Source organism: Lagopus muta, chromosome W (assembly GCF_023343835.1).
Source record: "Lagopus muta isolate bLagMut1 chromosome W, bLagMut1 primary, whole genome shotgun sequence".
Taxonomy (NCBI): Eukaryota; Metazoa; Chordata; class Aves; order Galliformes; family Phasianidae; genus Lagopus; species Lagopus muta.
Genome location: NC_064471.1, coordinates 3,353,618 through 3,377,843, shown reverse-complemented (window position 1 = coordinate 3,377,843; position 24,226 = coordinate 3,353,618). Strand labels below are relative to the sequence as shown.

Genomic DNA, 24,226 nt, shown 5'->3' with positions numbered 1-24,226 from the left:
CTGATTATACACTTGGCGAGCCAGGCAGGCCAAATATACTAAAATTAACATCATGTCTTTTCTTTGGAATTTCTATAAATGAGTCAAGGGGGAGAAAAATATTTCTCTAGAGGAAATGATTCCAGGGCAGATCCCAGGATTTGAGAGATTCCCCCTATTATGAGTTAGCTGTTATCAGTGAAAAATGGGGTCCCTTATGCGTTATGGGCAATATCTCCCCATATCACATGGCGGACTATTTTCAAGGATTTGGCAAGGATGTCCTCATTACTAAAGAAAGACAACTGGTTGTCTCCATGGTGGCATGGCCACTATTAAGTGCCTTAAATTATGCGGATATAAGAAATAATACTTTAGAAAATGAAAATCAGCTTTTGAAAGACCGCATTGAGAAACTGGAGCACGAACTTGGTGTTTTAACAGGGAAGAAGCCAATTCTACATCTTCCCATAGGCTAAGTTCGTAATATTTCAATAGACGATGACCAGACTACTGAATCAACAGACTTTGTTGATCAGGAAAATGACAAATCCAAATCAGACCTTGAATATCCAATTCTGACCAATCCACTGGAAGTCTGTCCTGTCATAACCCAGAAAACAGAAAAAGTGCAGGACAGACCAGCAGGGGTGCTGCCTGATCAGTGGCCCCCTGCCCAGACTAATTTACACATAACGGGTCGGCCACACACGGCAACAGAATTGATGGACTTAGTACAACGATTTCGGCAGAAGCCTAGAAAAAGTGTGCCGGCTTGGTTATTGAGACTATGGGATTCTGGGGCAGAAAGTGTCTTGGTGAATGGCCCAGAAATAGCTAAGTTGGCCACCATGACCGTCCATCCTGCTCTCAGACAGAGGTTATATGTGGGTAATCAATATCGCGATGAAAACCATTCTATACTAGAATGGTTAATGGCGGCCTGCCGTATGGTATGGCCGAATAAATCGGACATACCTTTACATACAGGCATGTGGTCCTCCATGGAGGACCTTCAAAATTATATCCGCGAACTGGGTGTAAGAGAAGCTATCTATGAAAATGCATTTGATGGCCCTGAAACGGTTAAATTTTCAGCAGGGATGAGAGATGTAATTTTACAGCAAGCTCCCTCCCATCTCTACGGCACCCTAGTCTCCATATTAAATCCCCTTGTAGCATCAGAAGCCATAGTCCAGAAGGCTGCCCCGTTAATTGCTGACTTGGAAGAAACAGAACGCCTGCGGACTAGACGCAATATTCAGTTTTTGGAAGAAGCAGAGGTCCTGCCAGTAAATAAAACCAAAATGCCGGCTCCTCCATTGGGACCGCTAAGTGTATCCCAAAAATAAATGTTTAATGATTTAATTTGGGCTGGGGTCCAATTTGCTAAGATTGACTGCCAGCCCAACCATGTCCTTCTCCAGCTCTGGAGACAACTAAAGGACAATCAAAACTTCCAGAACAACCTTATGGAACCAACATGGAACCTAGAAGACTTTATTGTTCCCAATATAGAGAGAAAAAAAAAAAGCTTCTTCAGGTGTCTCGGGCCACAATGCCTGAGCCATCGGAAGCAGAAGAATTGGCCCTAGCATAATTCATGGCGTGACAAGGTATGTTAGTCCCCGTAGGGCCTCCAGATGGGACCGGAGGCCCTATGTAGAATTAGCGATTTATTGGTCCCGAAAAAATATTCAGAGAGTTATGGCACTGGTAGACACGGGAGCAGAAACATCAATTATCTATGGAGATCCGGGAAAATTTGATGGGGACAGACTATTCCTGTCACCCAAACATGGCTAAAATTAGGGGGTAGGCGTCTCCCACCCCGGGAGTACGAGGTGTCTATTGCCCCAGTCCAAGAATACATCCTGGGCATAGATATTCTATGGGGTCTGGCTCTGCAGACAACCGAGGGAGAGTTCAGACTTGGACAGAGATGTAACAGTATCCAGGCGGTGCAGGCAATTTTAAGAGGCCATGCGAAACATGAGCCTCTTTGCCTGCCGAAACCGTGCCAGATTACTGACATTAGGCAGTGTAGACTCCTGGGTGGGCAAGATGAAATATTAAGAACGGTGCAGGAATTAGAACAAGTGGGCATTATAAGACCTGTACGCTGCCCGTATAACTCCCACATATGGCCAGTGCGAACGTCAGATGGCACATGGAGATTGACGTTAGATTACAGAGAATTAAATAAGGTCACGCCACCTATTCATGTAGCCGTACCCAATGTTGCCTCCCTAATGGACGCATTGAGTAGGGCGATATAAACCCTTGTGTCCTAGATCTAGCGAATGCATTCTTCAGTATCCCAATTGCTGAGGAATCACAAGATCAGTTTGCGTTTACGTGCGGAGGCAGGCAGTGGACATTTCAGGTCCTGCCACAGGGGTACGTGCATTCACCAACGTATTGTCATCATCTAGTGGTGCGTGACATGGCTGATTGGAGAAAACCTGATGACGTTAACCTATATCATTCTTTTGATGATCTCCTGCTGACATCCGACTCACTGGAGGCAGTAGGACAGGCAGCAGATTCATTAACTGCCTATTTACAACAGAGGGCATGGGCTATAAACCCCCAGAAATTGCAAGGTCCAGGCCTGTCCGTAAAATTCCTGGGGGTGGTTTAGTCAGGAAAGACCAGAGTGCTACCCAGTGCTGTCATAGATAAGGTTCAGGCGTTCCCAGTCCCTACAACATCAAAGCAGCTGCAAGAGTTTCTAGGTATATTGGGTTACTGGCGTTCCTTTGCACCTCACCTAGTGCAGCTGCTAATGCCACTATACAGACTCTCAAAAAAGGGGCAGCTATGGGACTGGGGGAAAACCAAACAGGATGCTTTCCAACAAGCGAAACTGGCAGTTAAACAAGCCCAGGCATTGGGTATATTCGATCCTACCCTCCCAGCTGAGTAGGACGTTCATGTTACTCAAGACGGCTTTGGTTGGGGCCTGTGGCAACGCCAGAGCTCTGTTCGGACCCCCATTGGTTTCTGGTCTAAGGTTTGGCACGGAGCAGAAGAAAGATACAGTATGATTGACAAACAGTTATTGGCTGCCTATTTGGCATTACAGGCAGTAGAGCCAATAACTCAAACAGCTGCAGTTATAGTCAAGACCGCTCTGCCGATGCAGGGGTGGCTGAAAGATCTGACCCACCTTCCTAAGACAGGGGTGGCCCAAGCAGAAACAGTGGCATGGTGGGTCGCCTATCTCGGCCAAAGGAGTAGTCTGTCTTCATTACCCTTGAAAGAAGAACTCCAGAAGATGCTAGGCCCAGTGACGTATCACAGTGATGCACCAAAAGAAATACTGGTTGCTCCACCAGAGAAGAGTCCTGTTCAGGAGGGAAAATATCCTATCCCTGAAGATGCTTGGTACACAGATGGGTCCAGCAAGGGCAACCCGAGCAAGTGGAGAGCAATAGCATACCATCCTTCCATCGAGACAATCTGGTTCGATGAGGGGGATGGTCAGAGCAGCCAATGGGCAGAACTGCGAGCCGTGTGGATGGTTATAACCAAGGAACCCAGTGATGGTATCCTGAACATCTGCACAGATAGTTGGGCTGTGTACCGGGGGCTCACTCTTTGGATTGCACAGTGGGACACCCAGGAATGGACTATCCACGCCTGACCGATCTGGGGCAAAGACATGTGGTTAGATATATGGAATACGGTCAAACACAGGACTGTACGTGTCTACCATGTTTCTGGTCATCAGCCCCTATAATCTCCAGGAAACGATGAAGCTGACACACTGGCCTGAGTTTGATGGATTGAGAATTCACCATCTGAGAACATCGCCCGCTGGTTACATCAGAAGCTACGGCATGCTGGACTAAAGTCATTGTGGGCAGCTGCTAAAGCATGGGGACTGCCCATACAACTATCTGATATCGTCCAGGCATGCCAGGATTGCGATGCTTGCTCCAAGATGAGACTGAGATCGTTGCCCGAAACAACAGCCCTTCTTGCTAGGGGACACAATCCTCTCCAGCGATGGCAGGTTGATTACATCAGGCCCCTTCCTCGCTCCAAGGGGACAAGATAGGCCCCGACCTGTGTCGACACTGCAAGTGGGCTGCTGCAGGCCTATCCAGTACTGAGAGCAAACCTGGCATATACCATCAAGGCGCTCATTAAACTGATGTCTGCCTACGGCACGCCTCAAGTCATGGAGAGCGACCTAGGGACTCATTTTACTGGTGCAACGATACAGCGCTGGGCAGAAGAAATTAACATTGAATGGCGATTCCACCTGCCATATAATCCAATGGGGGCAGGCCTCATCGAACGTTATAACCGTATTCTTAAGGCTGCCCTGAAGACAGACTCCCAGTCCCTGCAGGGGTGGACGAAAAGACTGTATGAAACCCTGCAGGATCTGAATGAAAGACCTCAAGACGGCAGACCCAGCACCCTGTGAATGTTGCAGACGACATGGGCCACTGTCATGGTTTTGTGATTTTTGGCTTTCGGTATTCCACATCATAACATCATGTGGGGCACTGGGACTCTAACTGTCAATGCTCAAGTCCTGGGTACCTGCCCTGAAGAGAAGAAGAACTACATTCCCCAGGGGACTTTGCGGTCAGGGAGAGGAGTTTTAACTCCTGGCAAGGTCACCTGATGTGCTCTTTCTCACCTGCCTTTTATCGTGGACACTGCTCCCGTCTCCCTGCTGCTCAACTGGACTGCGCATCTCACCTCAGCGTTGTGGTGAGGCCTATCCACCCTTTCGGACATTCTCTCTCTCTCATTATATTTGATTTATTAGCTTCAATTCTGATTATATTGTATTATAGTGTGTTATCTTGCATTCCGATAATATACTTAGTAACTTAGTTTGTTTCTCCTCAGATCGTTGCCGCTGTTTTAATTATTTTGGGGTCCCCTGTTTCCTTTTTTTCCAGAAGCGCGGATCTGCGGATCCCTCCACCCCGCTCGTCACAGAACTGGGCTGAACCAGCCCGTAAACCGTTGACAGCCACCCCGCTTAGGGTCTGAATTACGGGCACTGATCATCAGGTAAGACCCCAGATTGGTAACGAAAATAATCTTCTGCTCCCTGCCCCTGAGAATTTAGATCCGGGTACCCATAAAATAAAATGGTCCTGGAAGGTGCAGGTAGGACCCAAGTGGTGTGGCTTACTTGCACCTTGGGGGAGACTATTGGAGGTGGGAGGCTCAGTAGTCCCTCCAGTAATATGTACATGGCCTACTGATATTGTGGTCAACACTCCGATCTTTATTGCTAAAGGGACCCCCATCATGTCCCTGTGGCAGATCAGGACACCTCCTTTGGTGCCTGATATCATTATGCAGCCGCAGATATCCAGCCAGAAGGTGTGGTACAGGCAGCCGGGACGTGCCCCAGTACAGGCGGAGGTGTTGACCCAAGATAGAAATACAGCCTGTATCTTGCCCTGGAGAGCAGACCTTCCCCTCCTGGTACCTGTGAAACATCTGTATTATGCCCTGTGAGTCTTTGAGCCTTCAGGATCACCGGAAGGAACAAAATGCCATGAAGTGTTCCATTGTTGCTGTCAGATCACGTACAACACCCGGTGATGGTCTACATGGGACTGATGGAACATAGAGCAGGCCTGCACCTCAGGACCTCATGCCTCCAGTCACATCATCGAGCACTGGCCCATAGAAGAGTATGGACCTCCACTGATCATCACTCGTCTTGAATTGTACCAATACACGTCGCGATAAAATTGTATAAGCGTTGCGATATACCGGATCTCTGTATTAGGGAAAGCTTACCCTTTTGTTAACCTGATCATTGGTTCATACTGTGAAGGGGTGGAGTGTATGGGAACTGCTGAGTCACTGCCTGAACCTCTGATTGATTACCTGAGGCGAGCCATGAGTCAGCCAGAGGAGCACAGGTGAAGGCAATTGACCTGTGCTGCCAGAAGTGGTGGAGCCTGTCTCCACCCCTCCTAGACCTATTGAAGAGCTGGCTTCCAGGGGGAAAGGATCTTGTCTGGAGATTCCTCTATCTGGTGTCTTGTGGGTGAGCCCAGCATAAGGGTAAGCCTTCCATTTATTCTCTCTTGTTATCATAGTCCACTTCGCCTAACTCTCTTGTTTATTTTGTGATTGTAACATCTTGATATCCATTGATTATACACTCATCTGCTAGATCGCCGAGGTCCGCGGCTTGGAGCTGTCTCTGGCAGAACCGCCGCGACTTTTAGCGAGGTACGGGGGGATTTAATCGCTTTCCTCATCGAGGATTCCCGCGGCAACCGTGCGGACACCGCTCTCAGTCGGGCTAGTCTCGCGAGAGCAGCTGACGCAGCGCGGGCGTTGCCTAGGCAGCGGCGGGAGATTTAAACGGGCGCAAACCGGAAGCGGCCCTTGATCGCCCCTACAAAAAGCCCTCGAGAGGACCTGAGACACAGCGGAGGAGGTAGTACAGCTCTCTCCCAGGCTGTCTTAACGTGGTGCTTTTGTAAGGTACCCCTGTCTGCACTCCCCTGCAAGGAGTCTTGTTATTGCTATTGGTGGTAAGTGCCAGGGTACTTAGCGAACCCGGCAATAGTGTGAGGGTAGGGGGCAGCAGGGCAGGGCTGATCACTTGCACCCCTATAGGACTTTCTTGTTGAGTTAGTGAGCCTGCTGGTAGCCATGGGTGCACCCCGGCAGAAGGCTTCAAACACAAAAACTGTGAAGACCCATGCAGAGGTCCCAAGCACGCGCAGTAGAAAGACGGTAGCCAAGAAGACGGTCCAGAGCCAGACTGAGGTCTGGTGCATGCATAGAGAGGAGAACAATGGTATGAAGTGTGTGGCGACTCAGACAGAGATAACATCACGAGATGCTAGTGTGCAGGTCACTGGCTGTGAGGAGTGCCACAGCCTGGCCTTTGCAATGCCACAGGAAGGAGGCAGCACTTGTACAAGGTGCGAGCAATTGAATGACTTGCTCAGCCTTGTGATTAGCCTGAAGGAGGAAGTGGAGAGGCTGAGGACTATAAAAGAGTGTGAGAGGGAGATTGACTGGTGGTGTCAGTCCCTCTCAACCTCAGGTTCTCGGCACACAGACGAGGCTCCTCACGGAGCACGTCAGCCCCTGCCACCTTACAAACACCTGGTAAAGGGGAACCAGCCAGCTGACAGCGTTTCAGCGAGCCCCCTGTCCTCTCTTCCCCCTAACAGCAATTTGAGAAGGGAGGAGGAGTGAAAACGGGTACCTGCTCGGCAGAGGGGGCATCCCCCATCCCGACCATCCCCGGCTCCCCAGGTGCCTCTGCGTAACAGGTTTGAGGCCCTGGAAGTTGAGGGGGGGACGAGTGAGAGTGCGGAGACAGGTTCACCCGTGAGGTTGCCTCAGGCGAAGCGGTCGCCCCCAACCCTCAAGACTGCTTCTACCCGTAAGGACAGGAGGGTGATTGTCATAGGCGACTCCCTTCTGCAAGGAACAGAAGGCCCTATATGCCGGCCCAACCCTACCCGCAGAGAGGTGTGCTGCCTTCCTGGAGCACGGGTCAGGGACATTTCAAAGAAAATTCCTGGGTTGATTCGGCCTTCAGATTATTACCCGCTTTTAATAATTCAGGCTGGCGGCGAGGAAGTTGATAAGGAAAGCCTGAGGTCTATCAAGAAAGACTTCAGGGGAATGGGGCGAATACTTGAAGGAGCTGGGGTGCAGGTGGTCTTTTCTTCTATGCCCGTGGTGTCAGGGAAAGGTACAGAGAGGATCCAAAATACCCAACTCTTCAATAGATGGCTTAAGAGCTGGTGCAGGCACAAGAATTTCGGCTTTTTTGACCATGGGGCAATTTACACTGCACCTGGCATGATGGCTGCTGATGCATGTAGCCTGTCCCTGAGGGGTAAGAGGATCTTAGCTGAAGAATTAGTGGGACTCATTGACAGGTCTTTAAACTAGGAATGAAGGGGGAAGGGGACAAAATAAGGGCTACTGGAGTTGAACGGGTCATTCGAGGGCTTATACCAAACTCCATGGGCAATGACGGCAGAGTGCATAGGGAAGGACTAGGGCAGGGGGATGCTGGGGATACTGCTGTTCTAGGGGATCCTAGATCCCTTATAAAGGTGGCGAGACGGATAGTCCGGCTGAAGTGCCTTTATACCAACGCACGCAGCCTGAGTAACAAGCAGGAGGAACTGGAAACTGTGATGCACTCGGGAAGTTATGACCTTGTTGCTATCACAGAAACATGGTGGGATGACTCCCACAATTGGGATACTGCCATCGACGGCTATAGACTCTTTAGGAGAGATAGGCGAGGTAGGAGGGGTGGGGGAGTTGCTCTCTATGTCAGAGATTGGATAAACTGTGAGGAGCTCCCTACGAGAAGCAGTCAGGAACAGGTTGAGAGCCTGTGGGTTAGGATTAGAGATGGGACAAATATAGGTCAGCTGGTGTTAGGGGTATACTACAGACCACCTGATCAAGGGGAGGCTGTTGACGAGGCTTTCTTGCTCCAGATGCGTGAGATGTCTGGCTCACGGGCTCTTGTCCTGGTGGGGGACTTCAACCATCCGGACATCTGCTGGGAAAACCACACGGCGAGCTGCAAGAGCTCCAGAAGGCTCTTGGAATCCATTGATGATAGCTTTCTGGTTCAGGTATTGGACAGACCGACCAGAGGTGAAGCGTTGTTGGACCTGCTGCTCACCAACGCCGAGGAGATCATCAAAGGCGTCAAGGTTGGAGGCTGCCTGGGCTCCAGCGACCACGCCCTGGTTGAGTTTGTGATCTCAAGCAATGTGGGCCTGGCAAAGAGCAGGACCAGGACACTGAACTTCAGAAGAGCAGACTTCAAGCTACTCAATGGATTGCTGGCCAAGATCCCCTGGCGCGCTGCCCTCAAAGACAAGGATGTTGAGGAGAGCTGGCGGCTCTTCAAAGATGCCCTCCTGGAAGCACAAGAGGTCTCCATTCCTCTGAATAAGAAAGTGGGCAGGCGAGGTAGGAAACCGGCATGGCTCAGCAAGGACCTGCTGAGAGAACTGAGGGCGAAGAAAGGGGTGTACAAGCTCTGGAAACAAGGCTGTGTCACCTGGGAAGAGTACAGGAATGCCGTCCGGACTTGCAGACGTGGGATCAGGGAAGCCAAGGCGCAGGCAGAACTGAACTTGGCAAGGGACGTGAAAAACAATAAGAAAACCTTCTACAGGTACATTGCCCAGAAGAGACAGGCCAAAACAGGCGTACCTACTTTGGTAAATTTAAAAGGAGAACTGGCTTCAACAGATGAAGAGAAAGCCAAGGTGCTGAATGAGTTCTTCACCTCGGTCTTCACTGGTGGCCAGGATTCTAGTCTTTTTCACGTCCCTGAACCCTGCATCCCCAAACCTCTATGTGGGGACCAAGGAGGTAAATCCCTCCCCACTGTAAGGGCAGAGCAAGTCCGAGAGTGCCTCCTTAGACTGAATGAATACAAGTCTATGGGGCCGGATGGCGTGCATCCCAGGGTCCTGAAGGAGCTGGCTGAGGTGGTTGCCGAGCCGCTCTCCATCATATTTGAGAAGTCGTGGCTGTCAGGTGAGGTCCCGGACGACTGGAGGAAGGGTCATGTCACTCCCATATACAAGAAGGGGAGCAGGGAGGACCCGGGGAACTACAGGCCGGTGAGTCTCACCTCTGTGCCTGGGAAGATCATGGAACAGATCCTCCTGGACAACATGCTCGGTCACATAAAGAATGAGCATGTGATCCGAGACAGCCAGCACGGCTTCACCAAAGGAAGGTCATGCCTAACTAATCTTGTGGCCTTCTATGATGGAGTGACGGCATTGGTGGACGAAGGGAAGGCGACCGATGTCATTTACCTGGACCTGAGCAAAGCCTTTGACATGGTCCCCCACCACATCCTCATCTCCAAATTGGAGGGAAGTGGATTTGATGGGTGGACGACCCGATGGAAAAGAAACTGGTTGAAAGGCCGCAGACAGAGGGTGGTGGTCAATGGCTCTATGTCCAGGTGGAGGCCGGTAACAAGTGGTGTCCCCCAAGGGTCTGTCTTGGGACCGGTGCTCTTTAACATCTTTATTAATGACATCGATGAGGGAATTGAGTGCACCCTCAGCAAGTTTGCTGACGACACCAAGCTGAGTGGTGCGGTTGATACGGTGGAAGGAAGGGATGCCATTCAGAGGGACCTCGACAGGCTGGAGGGCTGGGCTCGGGTGAACCTAATGAGGTTCAACACGGCAAAGTGCAAGGTTTTGCATTTGGGCCGGAAGAACCCCAGGCACCTGTACAGGCTGGGAGGAGTGGTCCTTGAGAGCAGCTCGGCAGAGAAGGACCTGGGGGTCCTGATGGACGAGAGACTGAATATGAGCCAGCAGTGCGCTCTGGCAGCTCGAAAGGCAAATGGGATCCTGGGCTCCATCAGGAGAGGGGTGGCCAGCAGGGACAGGGAGGTGATTGTCCCTCTCTACTCGGCTCTTGTGAGGCCCCATCTGGAGTACTGTGTCCAGGTGTGGAGCCCTCAGTACAAGAAAGACATTGAGATTTTGGAAAGGGTCCAGAGGAGGGCGACTAAGATGATCAGGGGGCTGGAGCACCTCCCCTATCAGGACAGGCTGAGGGAGTTGGGCTTGTTCAGCCTGGAGAAGAGAAGGCTGCGGGGTGACCTCATTGCAGCCTATCAATACCTGAAGGGAACCTACACCCAGGAGGGGAGTAAACTCTTCAAAAGGGCTGACAACAGCGGGACTAGGGGAAATGGTTTTAAGTTGAAGGAGGGAAGATTTAGGTTGGATGTTAGGGGGAAGTTCTTTACTAGGAGAGTGGTTAGGCCCTGGAACGGACTGCCCAGGGAGGTTGTGGATGCCCCGTCCTTGGACGTGTTTAAGGCCGGGTTGGACGGGGTCCTGGGCAACCTGATCTGAATGTGTATGTTTGGTGGCCCTGCTAGGCAGGGGGGTTGGAACTACATGATCCTTGGGGTCCCTTCCAACCCGGGTGATTCTGTGATTCTGTGATTCATCTAACATTGAAATCTATTATTAATAAACAAAAAAAGGGGAATACAGGAGACACACCACAAGAAAGATTATGGACTGGCTGTATGTGGATTCCAGCATGATACGTTCGGCCTTATCTCAAGGCAGAAAATAGCATACAGCCTTTATAACGACTGGGATTGTGTGCTTCTTATTTATTGGTATTGCTTTGTAACTTGTTATGTTGCAAATAGTAGCAGTAGTAGTGGTATGATATAGTGGGTGAGTTTCCTGTGTTATCAGTATAGTCTCAAGAATTAGAGTTATTAGGTGTTATCTAGGTTGTTGTGTGCTTCTTTTATTTTTGTAGTAGATTGAATGTGAATTAAACAGGATTTAATTTTACCAGTGCTGTAATCTACAGGAATAGCTTTTTTAATGTTTTAGTAACGCTTGGTTATGATGCTATCAACCTATCAATTAGGTTTTTCTTGATTTGCAAAGACAAAACCTGGAAAGGAATCCTAGGTAAAGGGATGACCCTGTATTATAGAATGATTAACTCTCCTTCATTGCACTAATCAGGATTTTTAAAATATGACCACTCAGCCCCTGATGCAAAGGTGCACGCTAAGGGAGCTAACCCTGATAGTTTTGCATGTTTTGCAAGCAGGTGTTCCACTTGGGCTCTGTATCATGCACTCGCCATGCGGATGCAGCGTACAAATGGAAAATACCTTTTGGACCCTGAGAAGATTTAAAAAAAAAAAAAAAAAAAAAAAAAAAAAAAAGAAGGAAAAAAAAAAAAAGAGAATCTGTGTAGGGTGAGAGAGGAAAAGTGCACCTTGAAGCTGGGGACGCCCTGCTGGCACTGCCTAGCGCATTCACCACCACCATGTATTTCTTCTTTTAGTAGGTTAACAGTATTTCTTGTCATTATGCTATGTTTGTCCTTGTAACGTTTAGAGTATTTTCAATCGAGGCCTTGATTGAGTTTTAATGATTGTTATTAATATAATTAGTGTTATGATTCTGCACATTGATAGCCGTAGACAAGGACTAATCTTTTTCAATGGATCCAGCATATCTGCACCTCAATGCACTATTCTTGTCCTAATGACTAAGAGAAATAACAGTAGAAAGTAGGGGACACGGTAGCATGGCATAGAGAGGGGGGAGATGTGGGCAGTACTTGGTGTGGGTGGTACTTGGGCTAAGGTGGGTGGTAGTTACAGGGGGTGGTTCTGGATGGTGCTTAATGGGTCACGGGGCAGTCACATGTCACGGTATATAGGTAGTTGTTGCACAGCATTAAATTCAGCACTTGAGCTACACCCTAGGGCATGCATCTCTCATGTCCTTGTGCCAAGTAGGGGTGCAGACAGGGATATTGATAGGGTGTTGTTAGCTGGGCTGGAATTGCATGGAGGTTAGCAACAGAAATAATAGTAGAAAGTGGGGGATATGGTAACATGGCATAGAGAGGGGGGAGATGTGGGTGATACTCAGGTTACGGCAGGTGGGAGTTACAGGGGGTGGTTCTGGGTAGTGCTTAACGGGTCATGAGTACCTGGGGGTGGTTGTGTGTCACGGTATATAAGCAGCTGTTACACAGCAGTAAATCAGAACTTGAGCTACACCCTATGTGTGCATCTCTTGTGTCCCTGCACTGGGTGGGGGTGCAGACGGTGGGGCGCTGATGCGGTGTTGCTGACCGGGCAGGGTTGCTTGGAGGTTGGTGACAGCAGACACTGGGTCTGGGATAGTGAGGGGGATGAAGGCCATGCTGATAAGATTTGAGAACAACCCAGAGACATCTGGCAGGGAGGTGATTAGATGTCAACAGAGCAAGAAGAAACCGGTTTGGGGGGATGCCCCCCTTTTAGGTCAGGAGTTTATAGCGAGAAAGGTCAGAAGCCTTCATGAAAAGGACAACAAATCTTCAACCCACAACCCACTACGCACGCGCAAGAGGGGAGGGTCTGTATGCTAATAAACTTTTGGGGTATCATGAATATGTATCCAAATTCCAGGAACTATTGATTATGTATTAGTTCATCCTATATCTGTAGCACAATTTTTCCAGACCATGTGCAACCTTGGAGGAATTATCCCCCTTGCACCAGGGCTTTTGTGCAATTGCCAGTAAAAAATACCTTCTCTATATCCTTACAGGCTGTAGGGTTTGATTTTCCACATGTCGGGTCTCATGGTTTTAGTTACGGGAAGAACCTCTGCCCCTTCCAACATTTGGATTTTGTGCCTCGTCCGAAGGAGCTTTGTCTCCCCTAGATCAGCTACCAATTGGGTAGCCTGCTGGATCATGGCCTCTGAGGCTACTAGGGGGTTTAGTATGGAAACTAGAGATCCATACAGGTGGGAAGAGGCTTGCTGCAGGATCAGGTCTTTCATGCCTGCTGAGAATTTTACCAGGTCTGGGCTTTCAAATGTCTTTGTATATTGTCTCTCTTATATCTTGTTTGTGAATATAGTTTTGAAGGTCCTCCATGGAGGACCATTAATGCCTGTGTACTGGTATACAATATACGCTTTCTCTGGGCTTTTGTCAGAATTGCTGTACTAAGTCCATTAATTCTGTGGCCGTATAAGCACAGGCCATCACATGTAAATAGATTTGGACAGGGGGCCACTGATTGGGGGCATCCCTGCTAGTTTATTTATTTATTTATTGGGTTATTATGGAACAGATCTCTGTCATGGTTCTATGTTTTTTGTTTGTTTTTATTTTTGCGTTTCAGTATTACACATCAAAACATCATGTGGTGTACGGGGCACTGAAGTGTCACTGCCCAATCCCAGGTACCTATCCCTGTACATTACAGCAGTCACGGGATCTGGCCCTTCCGGGTGGGGGGGCGCTCTCTTGCTGCCTTGCAGTGGGTGCTGGAGGGTGCTTTCCTAGCCGTTCCAAGCTTTTCAGGTTTGACTCGGTCCCGGGAACTCTCTCTCTCATCTTGTCTGATTTATTAATCTCAATTTCAATTAAATTGTATTTTATTTTGTTATCTTGTATTCCGATATTATAGTAAAATAATTTTTCCTCCATAGATTGTTGCTGCTGTTTTTTTCCTCCCTTCCTTCCTTCCTTCCCATTTTTTGTGGGACTGGGGTGGGGAGGGTAGAGGCCTGTCGCCCCTGTCACAGACATAGATTGATCTAGTCAACTCTGTGACAATCTCAAAGGGATCCATTGCAGGCAGAGCTTTAAGATCTGATTTGGAAGCCTTATCTTCTGGATCAACTGGGTCCATTGATTCAGGAACCTGGATATCATCTGCTGAAATGGTATGGACCTGCTTCATTGGGAGATTTTTGCTTGATTTTTTTCCTGTCAGTATACCAAGTTGTTGTTCTAATTTTTTGATGCAGTCTCATAATAGTAGTTTTTCATTTATTATTTATCATTTCAGCCTGATTTAAAGCATTTAATAGAGGCCATGCCACAGTAGAAACAACTAACTAGCGTTCTTTTGTAACTAATTTATCTTTACTTAATCCATGAAAGTAATCCACCATGCAGGATAGGGAAGAAATATTTCCCGTAACCCCCAGGGGACCCCATTTTTCAATTATAGTTCCCTGTTTATAGTAAAGTGATCCTATAAATCCTGGGATCTGTCCAGGGTTGTTTTTGTCTAGGAGAGTAATATTCTTCCCCCAACCCATTTAAAGACATTCCTTAGAAAAGACTTTTTTTTTTTTTTTTTTTTTTTTTTTTTTAGTATTTTGGTCTGGCTCGCTCACCAAATGTACAGTTGGAAGAGTAGTGTGGTTAGAATAATACTTCACAGGGGTTATAGTTGGAAAGATTATTGTGATGAAAAAGAAACAATCAAGGGAGAAACGCTTACCTGTATTCAAGGATCTAAGCACGCAGTAGAAGACTCCAAAAAGGAAGAATCTCCAGGAGGAGAACCTTCCCTACTGCTAGTCAGTCCTTCAATGGGGTCTAGGAGGGGTGGAGCCAGGTTCCACCCCCTTCCTGTCACACAGGTGAATTGCCTTCACCTGTGCTCCCAGGGCTGACCCAGTCCTTGCCTCAGGTGATCAATCAGTGGTTCAGGCTATGACTCCTACAGTTCCCATACAGGCCCAAAAACAAAACTGGTAACAATCTGATTAGAAACAAATTTACTAAATAATCTATCAGAATGCAAGATAACATACTAGAATAAAATAGAATACAATAGAATACAATAGAATTAGAGTTGAAGCTAATAAATCAAATTAATTGAGAGTGTCTGAAAACCGAAGGCCTTACTCTAATGCTGAGATGAGATGTGCAGTCAGCACAAGCAGAAGGGAAGAGAGAGAGAGCCATGTCTCGTGACTTTGCCTGGTGTTTTTTCTCCTCTCTGAAAACAAAGTCCTCTGAGGGTATGTAGTTTTTTTCTCTTCTGAGACAGGTATCCATAACTGGAGCATTAACTCTAACTCCCAGCGCGCTACATGATGTTATGATGTCAAATACCAATAACCAAAAATCACAAAACCATGACACTCTGTCACTAAATTAACTGCACAGTCTCAATTTTTTTCCCTCAGGTGGTTCGGGCATAGTGGCCCAGGTCACTTGAAGAAACTTTTTCCATTTCTTAGGAACTATGAAATCTTCCAAGTTCCATGGTGTCATTGGTACTTGTTCAATAATTCTTACCTCTGCTTTTTTGGGGGTGTTTTGAAGTTTTTTATTTTCCTTCAGCTGCCTCCATATCTGGAGGAGGACAAGATTGGGCTGGTGATCAGTTCTTGTAAATGGAACCCCAGCCTAGATTAAATCATTTAACATCTGTTTTCAGGATATCCTTATTGGTCTCAATTGAGGAGTTCATGGGGCAGGTCTCCTAGTTTTAGTTATAGGGAGACCACTTCCCTTTCTACTGTCCAGATATTGCGCCTGGTCCGTAGGCACATTGTTTCTCCTAGACCAGCCACTAACTGGGTGGCTTGTTGGACAACGGCCTCTGAGGGAACCAAAGGGTTTAGTATGGACACTAGTGTGCCATACTGGTGGGGAGACACCTGCTGTAATATGAGGAGCCTCATCTTTGCTGAGAACCAGGATTGGACTCTCAAAGGTATCATCATAAATTGCTTCCTTTGTTCCCAGTTTTCTGATATAATTTTGAACCAGTATTCATTGGGACATTGCTTTTATTTGGCTGCATGATTCTACATGCAGCCATTATTCATCGAATTAGAGAATGATTTTTCTTATTATGCATTACAGTTGCATATGGTCTTCATCGAAGGGCCAAATGTGTGGTGATGGATGCAAGTTTAGAAATCTCTGGTTCATTAAATAACCATACTTTCAACTCCCATGTCCCATAATCTTAAGAGCCAAGCTGGTATGCTCTCTCACTGTTTCTGTTTAAATCACTGTAATAAACCCATGAATTCAGCAGCCATGTACAGGCATGCCATCACATGCCATTTGAGTGTGAGCAGGGGGCCATTCCTCAGGTGGCAACCTTGCCAGTCTATCTGGGGCTTCCTTAGTTTTTCTAGTAATTTTTGGCCTTATTTCTAGAGGATCTGAGGTTCCCCAATCCTCTAGTTGGACTTCTGTCTTGATTTTCCTTTTATTTTTAGCTTCAATTGGGATCCAAGGATCCTGCTGATCTTAGTCCTTTTCCCCTTCTAATGGTATAGTTCTTAATTTTAGAGAGGAAACGCCATACAAAGATGAAGCAGATTGCCCCATCAGAAATATCATTTTATTTTTTACTTGCCTGATAGTCTCTTAACAGCTCATTTTTTTTTCAACCCTTACACAGAAGAAGGATATGCATTAATAGTTAGTAGCAGCAATCATGCTACAGCAGATGCCTGCTAATACTTTTTCCTGGGTTGTTAGTTATGTTTGTTTTAATTCATTCAAGTATTCTGTCATCTTGGAAAGGGATTTAATAATTGGACCACTGTCCCTTATGATTCCCCATTTGTCATTTATCTGTGTAGCAGTCAGCCACAAGGAATCCGGAAGTCCCTAGGATTCTTAGGGTGCACCCAGGTTACTTCTTTTCCAAGGTAACAATCTCTTTGGTGCACTCTTTAACAAGTTATCACAGAATTTATACCACCTTTGGTAGATTCTCCTACTTGGATTACCTAGTAGAAAGACAAGTGATAGCAAATATAGCTGTTTAAAACCAGTTTCAGATCACCCAAGAAAGGTAGCAGTTACAGTCCAGTAATAAGGAATGAATAACTTATCCTTTCCCAAGTATCAGAGCTCATCAAACATATTAAAGAACACAATCTTTAAGTAACAATGCTTTTTTTGGTGCTACCAGCCCTTAAATGAGGTTAGGGAAGGGTGGAGCTAGGGTCCACCCCTTCCGGTTGCACAGGTAAATTGCTTCCACCTCTACTCCAAGGGTTGGCTATGCTTCTTTACTAGGTGCTCAATTACTTGTTTAGGTTGTGACCTAATAGTTTCCAAAGGATTTTTGTCCATTTATTGAGGCTCTTATGAACACAGCATGCAGGCTCCTGTTCATGACTGGTCAAAATGCACAGCTAATGGTTGTGACTTTGTTGAAAAGTAGTGTTTTGTAGCTGAGAATTTACTCCATCAAATAGTGTTATTGTGCTCTTTATATCCATTGTAGTTTCCATGGAAATAAATAGGAGGCATTACTTTCAGAGCATTCCATGTAAATGCTTCTTCACTATTATCCTGTGCTATGATTATACAGAGCTTTACCTGTACAGAAGAAAAACAGAAAATCTTTCAGACCAAGACATTCTTTTTGTAAACAGTCCTTCACAACCCACAATTAAAATATTTCCAGTAAATCTGGAGGTGGTGATGAACATCAGTATAGGACCCTTAAGCTTAACATCTGCATTCTCCCTCGTGCTTGTCCAAAAGGGTTGTTTTTAAAAATCACTCCAGTTCGATATGTACCCTGGCAGCACTTTTGGCATTGGGTGTTTTAGTTTAGTTCCTGTGACACAACCTCTTAAATTCCACAGAGATTATCAGTAATGGTAACAGTAATTCCAGTAAGTCTCCCAGATTTGCCACAGCTGGGGCTGATGGAGACTGCTGCCTTCATGGCTTCATTATAAGTTGCCTTCTTAAGTCTGCCTCCTATGAGGTAGCATTTTGCAGTCATTTGTAAATCCTTCTCCCTACCATCCTTAAGTAAGATAAAAAAAAAAAAACAACCCAAAATGTGTATTTTTTTTCAAAGATCACTTTTTCACAAATCTCTAGCTGCTTTTCTTTCAGTGCAGGCCTGAGTGCAAACTCTGGTCTAGTTCCATACACCAGCAGAGAAAAGAAGAAAAATTCAGGCGGAAGCCAGATGGGTGGGAAGTGGAGTGACAACCATGCAGCGGAGATTCAGCTGTGCCCATCGCTGCCAGGTGCGGTGAGACAAGGGAACTTCGGTTGCAGCAAAGCTGGGAGGGGTAATGTAGAGTAACGCAGTGCCAGCGGAAGCAGTGCCAGCCAGGCAAGTGAGGAAGCGACAGTGGAGGAAAGGGAGAGGCTGTTATGTTTGGCGCCGGTGGAGGGAGTCATTCCTGCAGCTGCACTTCCGGTCGGCATTTTGTTCTGAGGGAGCGAGAAAGGCATACACACAGGATCCGATCCTATCTTATCTTATCCTATTCTATCCTTTCTCTTCCCTTCCCAGCCCCCCACCCTCATCTCTTCTCGGTACCGATTCTCCGTGCCTATGCGGTCCCCTCCCCCGCCCTCTTGCACTGGCACGCAGAGGCGGCCCCCTTGTCAGCATTGCCCCCGCCCCCCCGCGGCTCGGACTGTGTGTCGGAACCAGTTCAGCCCGGCCCATGTTGATACCGTGAAGCAGACTCAGGGGGAAGGAATTTGTCTTGGTCGCTTACTGCTCGGCTCTACATGTTCACTACACTGAGGAGGCGGAAGAGGAACTAGTCCCCCTCCCGTCCCGGATTATTGTTGTTATATTATCTCCCCTCCCCCTTCTCCTGCTCCGCGGTGGTGGTTCGGCAGCGGCTTCTCTGAGGAGGGAGGGAGTGGATTTTTCTCCCCCTTTTGGATCCTCGTTGGATTCAGACGACGATTTGTTCAGGTAACTCCCCCCTTGTCTCCCCTTCCTTGCTCTTTCTAGCAGCAGGCCGGGCCTCCCAGTCTAGGCGGCCCAGTACTGGGGGAGTAGAGAGGGATTAGTTGTTCTCTGAGGTTAGAGGGGAATAGGTGGCAATTGGAAGTGTTTATTTCGCAGCTCTCCTTTCTTCTTGTTTGGGTTTGGCGGAGGAGATTGGTTCTTCCTAAACTGCTGGGAGGCCTAGGCCCGGTGGAGAACGCAGGCCTGCCGGCCAGCGTCTTTACTCCGGCCTGGAGATTAGAAAGGCGAAACAGCTTCTGAGTAACAGGCCTCAGCCGCGAGAGGAACAGGAGGGAACAATACAATTAGTCGCAAGTGTGTCATATTTATGACTTTACCAGTGCAAAGAAGATCCCAGTGCAGACAGCCCTCTGAGCTGTGGAAGGAGTAAGTGGAGGGGTAAGGGAGAAGAAGCAATGTAAATATCTACCTTCACTATTCTTTTCACTTTCTGACAAACTCCATTCTGAATATTCAAATGTTCAGCTGGACAGATGTTTGATCTTTAAATAAGATAGTGATTAGTCTGTTAGTATCTTTGTATATTTATAGTATAAAACTAGATTTTGTGGGGATATTGGCACAACACAGGCACCTGCAGACCCAGGAAATACAGATAGAGAAGCATATTGTGTCATGCTTCCACACAGTCATGTTGTTTATGTGCTGAAGGTGTTAACAGGGATATGTACTAAAATCAGGAGAAATACTATTTTATGCTTTGTAGCAAATAGAAAATGGGAAAGGGGTTGTGTGTGAAGTAGTACGTTTATGACATTTCTGGAGTCAAGATGAAGATGAGATCTTACCTGAAGTTCTTGGGAATTGAACATGAATTTAATTAAGTGAAAAGTGAGAAATGTTTAAAAAATTCATCCTTTCTTGTCGGACTTGAGGTTGTTGTTTGCCTCTTGCGTCCATTATGTTTGGATATGTAATTGCTACTTTAACAGGTCAAATGTGTTTTGTAAATTACTGTTGATTAAGTGTCAGGTCTTCATAAACGAGTGGTAGCTAATTTTTAGTTAAGTAAATCTTGGACATACTGTGTGGTAGAGTGTGAACTAATAAAAATACTCTTCCAGAAATTACATAATTGCGGGAAATTTTAAGATACCAAGTTTCATCTTTCATATAGAAAGGAAATTATAAATGAAAAACAAGTATCAATATCTTATAATATGTCTTTTCAAGTAGGTTTTTGACTTGTTCAGGCATACCTGTTATAATAATAAGTGGTTATTGTATCTGAGAAAATAACTTTCTGGGGTATTGTGTTTAGAGTCTTAAAAACTGCTTTCATGCCTCTGAGTGCCTTTATACGTGTTTAAAGGGTGAAGTTATAGCTGTTACTTGGAAGGTATCTTTTTAATGATGTAAATCCATGTAGAAGTCAGTAGTGTGTCTGGGAGCAGTTTGAATTTTTAAAAGCCTGAGGATCCTGCTGAGCCTCAATCTCAGCTTCCCTCCCTCCCTCCTGCTTATCTCCCGTTCCTGTCTTTTTGCTGCCTGGTCCTGTTAACGTGGTCTTAGGCCTACGTGCATGGAGAAGCATTTACACTTCAAAAGAACAGCTTTTTATTTTTAAACTTCATTAATTGCAGAGGGAGCCACTGGTTGTCTCAGAATGTCCCTATCACCATGTGTAGCCGAATTGCTGTTTTCTTTTGGTTGGTAATATGTATAGGGGCTCAGTGTAATTCTGCTTGCAGGAAAGAAGGGACTGTGCAGAAGTAGTTGGGTAGTATTCATCATCAGGAAGCAACGTTAGCTGTAACATTTCATTGTTTAAAATAACTCGTTTTAATAAAAATGCCTATATTAAACTAAGAGTAGTGAATTCTCTGACTTATGTTTCATTTAAGAAGATTTGATTTAAATATATGAGAGATGAGCAGGAAATGAGCTACTGTAGTTACACAGTTCCTGTCAAGTTTGTCTTTCCAGGGTTATATTTATGACTTTTTTTCTTTTATCAAGCATGCACTTGATAAATGCACCTATTTTTTTATATCATAAAAGGGAAATTTAAGATGCTGGTTATTTGTGATTTACAATGTTTTTGTTCTTTTGAGCTGTATATGATTAATTATATCACTAAAACAATTTGCAGATTATTGTTCTGTATGAGCACAACTTCATTACATGTTTGGGGCTCCATGAACAGTCATGTTCATAAGATTTCTTGCAGAATCAAGGCAAGATGTAGTAATGTTTTTGAGTTGCAACCATGCTTTTTGTTGTTTGTATGATGATGAAGATAATGCAGCCTTAATGGTTAGTGTATATATTCCTTTATAACATAAATAAACTATATTTTGAAGGATACTAGATTAAATATATATATTGTGAATTAATTTGAGCCAGGGATTGGCGTAACAAGTTAGCAAAGTTAGTGGACAATTGCTAGTAACTAGAAGGAGAAATTATACTTCAATTTTAAATATTTAGATCTAAGAAGAAATTGTTTTCGAATTCAGAACTATATGCTTTCTAGAAATTATTCTGTAGGAATATATTCTGTGTTCATCAGTGTGTGGACATTTAGACAAATTATGGAAATAATTAGAAAAATATGAGTTTGGGTAACTTAAGAGTTTGGTGTCTGGTAGGTGTGAGATGGATCTTTCGTGTTGTAATAGCTATTTACTGACACAAAATACGTAATTAGAAATATTTCACATTTGAAAAAAACTGGCCATTTCAGTATGATGAAACTTACTTTCAGTCTTCCTTTTATAAATGCCTTTATTATAGAAGTAGTACATGTTAGGTTAGCTTCTGATTTTGAATAATCAGCACTAAGGAGCACTCAGTTGCATGGGAAAAAAACTTACAAGGAAAAGTTGGAAATTGGTGATAAAGAGTTATTACCAATAATATACAGATATAGTAATTGAAAAAGGACGTCCTTTTGAAATGACAGTATTATGAAACCTATTAATACGATTCATCTGTATTTGTCTTAATATTTTATTAGCATTAGAACTATATTTAGTAGATGATCGTGACCTGGAAAGTATGTGGGAGAGAAGTACTTTATATTGATGTCTTCTACACCCAAGGAGTGAGGCAATTGTGTTTGATGAGTTTGTGCAGGACCCATGATTTGTGTCTCACTTCCTGTCTCAACCGTTCACTGTGGAAAATCTCAATAGCAACAGGAATGGGAGAAAGGATCAAGCTGTGTGTAGAAGCTAAAAGGAATTCTAGTCAAATTGAATTTAGTTACTGGCACTGTACTTGGAGGTGACTACTTGGTTTACACAAATAACATTTTATAAAACATAAACAGTGAAGAATGTTGCTGGGCACTGTTGAAAAGAGCCTGTTCCCGTCCAGTTGACTCCCACTTGATAAGATCCCCTTGTAGCCTTCTCTTTTTCAGGCTGAAGAGTCCTAGGGCTCTCAGCTGTTCATCATATGGGAGATGCTCTAGGTCCCTCATCATCTTTGTGGCCCTCAGCTGGGCTCTCTAGGAGACCCCATTATTTTTTGAACTGTTGAGCACAGAACTAGACGCGGTATTCTAAATGTGGCCTCACCAGGGCAGAGTAGAGGGGGAGAATCACCTCCTTCAACCTGCTGGCCATGCTCTTTATAATGCACCCCAGGATCCCATTGGCCTTCTTGGCGACAAGGGCACACTGCTGGCTCATGGCCAACCTGTTGTCCACCATGATCCCCAGGTCTTTCTCTATAGACCTCCTCTCCAGCAGGTCAGCACCTCACCTGTACTGATGCATGTGGTTATTCCTCCCCAGGTGCAAGACTCTACACTTGCTCTTATTTGAACCTCATCAGATTCCTCCCTGCCCAACTCTCAACCAGTCCAGATCATGCTGAATGGTAGCACAGCCTTCAGGCGTGTCAGCCAATCCTCCCAGTTTTGTATCATCAGCAAACTTGCTGAGGAGTACACTCTGTTTCTTCACCCAGGTCATTGATGAATATGTTAATTAGTTTTTAATTCTTTATATGGCTAGATATTCTTTTTTTTTCCTTCAAATTATTGCTATGGTTTGATATGAAGCACAGTACGTTATTTGCAGCAGTGTATGTCTGTAGGCATGCAATGTATTTTACAGGAACAGTGTTAAAAAAAACATTATGCTGCAAAGTCAAGGATTCCAGATAAGGAAAGAAAAGACTAAGACTTGAGAAATAAACACAGTCCAGCCCCCTTTTTCCATACACTGGGCCTTAACATTATTTGTTCCCCCTTACCCTTATGGTTGCAATTCAGTGCCTCATACAGTACATGGGAAATATCATCTGACTAGTATACTGCTACAACCTAGTTTATATATTTGTTTTTCTTTGTCATTCAGTGTGCAGCCTTCTGCTTTATTATCTGCTGTATAGCATCCAAATATTTCAGTTAATGTTGAATTGTTTTCATCTATTAATTTGTAGAAATTATCATCGTAATACATATTTGTGCTTCACAAACATTAGAGAATGTTTCTTTAGCATATCTGTAAAATATTATTTCCATTTTACATATGAAAGACTGAAACTGAGTCAAAATTGAGAGTTTAAAAAGTGAATATAAGTCTTGAGTGTGTCATTTGATGTGCTTTATTCTTGAGGGTTTTTTTTTTAGTTACTTTACAGCACATGAGTTCATAACATTATTTTCTTCGATTTTATTTGTGGATGTGAGTGGCTTGCACTTCAACATATCAGGCCCATTGTTTCCCATGCTGCATCCCTGAGAAGTATAGAATAGGTTTTCACTGATGACCTTTTCAGTTTCAACTGTCCTGATCATTCCAAGAGCTGAACAGAAATAGATTTCCTGTCCTGAGAAATTAAAAAATCTCCCTCTATAATGTGAAGAAAGCAAAATATCTTCAGTAAGATCTGAGACATTAACTAGATAATAACCAAAAACCTTCAAGTGATTAAATGGCTTGTCTGCAACATTGAAAGCATTCAAAATACTACTTTTCCGCAGTTACTAGCTTCTGATCAAATGTCCTATGAATTGGTTATTGGCTGTTAAGGATGAAACTCTGCCTCTTAAAGTGGTAATTATTGTAGTTCATGTAAGTTGGTTGAATGGATACTTCTGCATCAGACCATTTCATTGCAATGTCAGTCTGTTGTCCAATTAATATTTGTGCTAAATCGTATGACTATGAACAGAGGTATTCTTTAGCCTAGAGG

At 45.3% G+C, this 24,226-nt stretch overlaps 2 protein-coding genes across 5 annotated transcripts in view; one reads left to right on the top strand and one right to left on the bottom strand.

Annotated features, from left to right (window-relative positions):
- Nucleotides 1-24,226, bottom strand: part of LOC125686405 (uncharacterized) — a 354,680-nt gene that overhangs the window by 19,219 nt on the left and 311,235 nt on the right. The window lies entirely within an intron of this gene.
- Nucleotides 18,790-24,226, top strand: part of LOC125686395 (nipped-B-like protein) — a 254,045-nt gene continuing 248,608 nt past the window's right edge. For 3 of the 4 annotated variants that reach the window (XM_048930314.1, XM_048930318.1, XM_048930316.1), the window contains exon 1: nt 18,791-19,018. The gene's annotated coding sequence lies outside the window, so the exon portion shown is untranslated. Of the gene's footprint in view, nt 19,019-24,226 lie in introns of all 4 variants that reach the window. The other variant, XM_048930315.1, reaches the window with a different exon arrangement.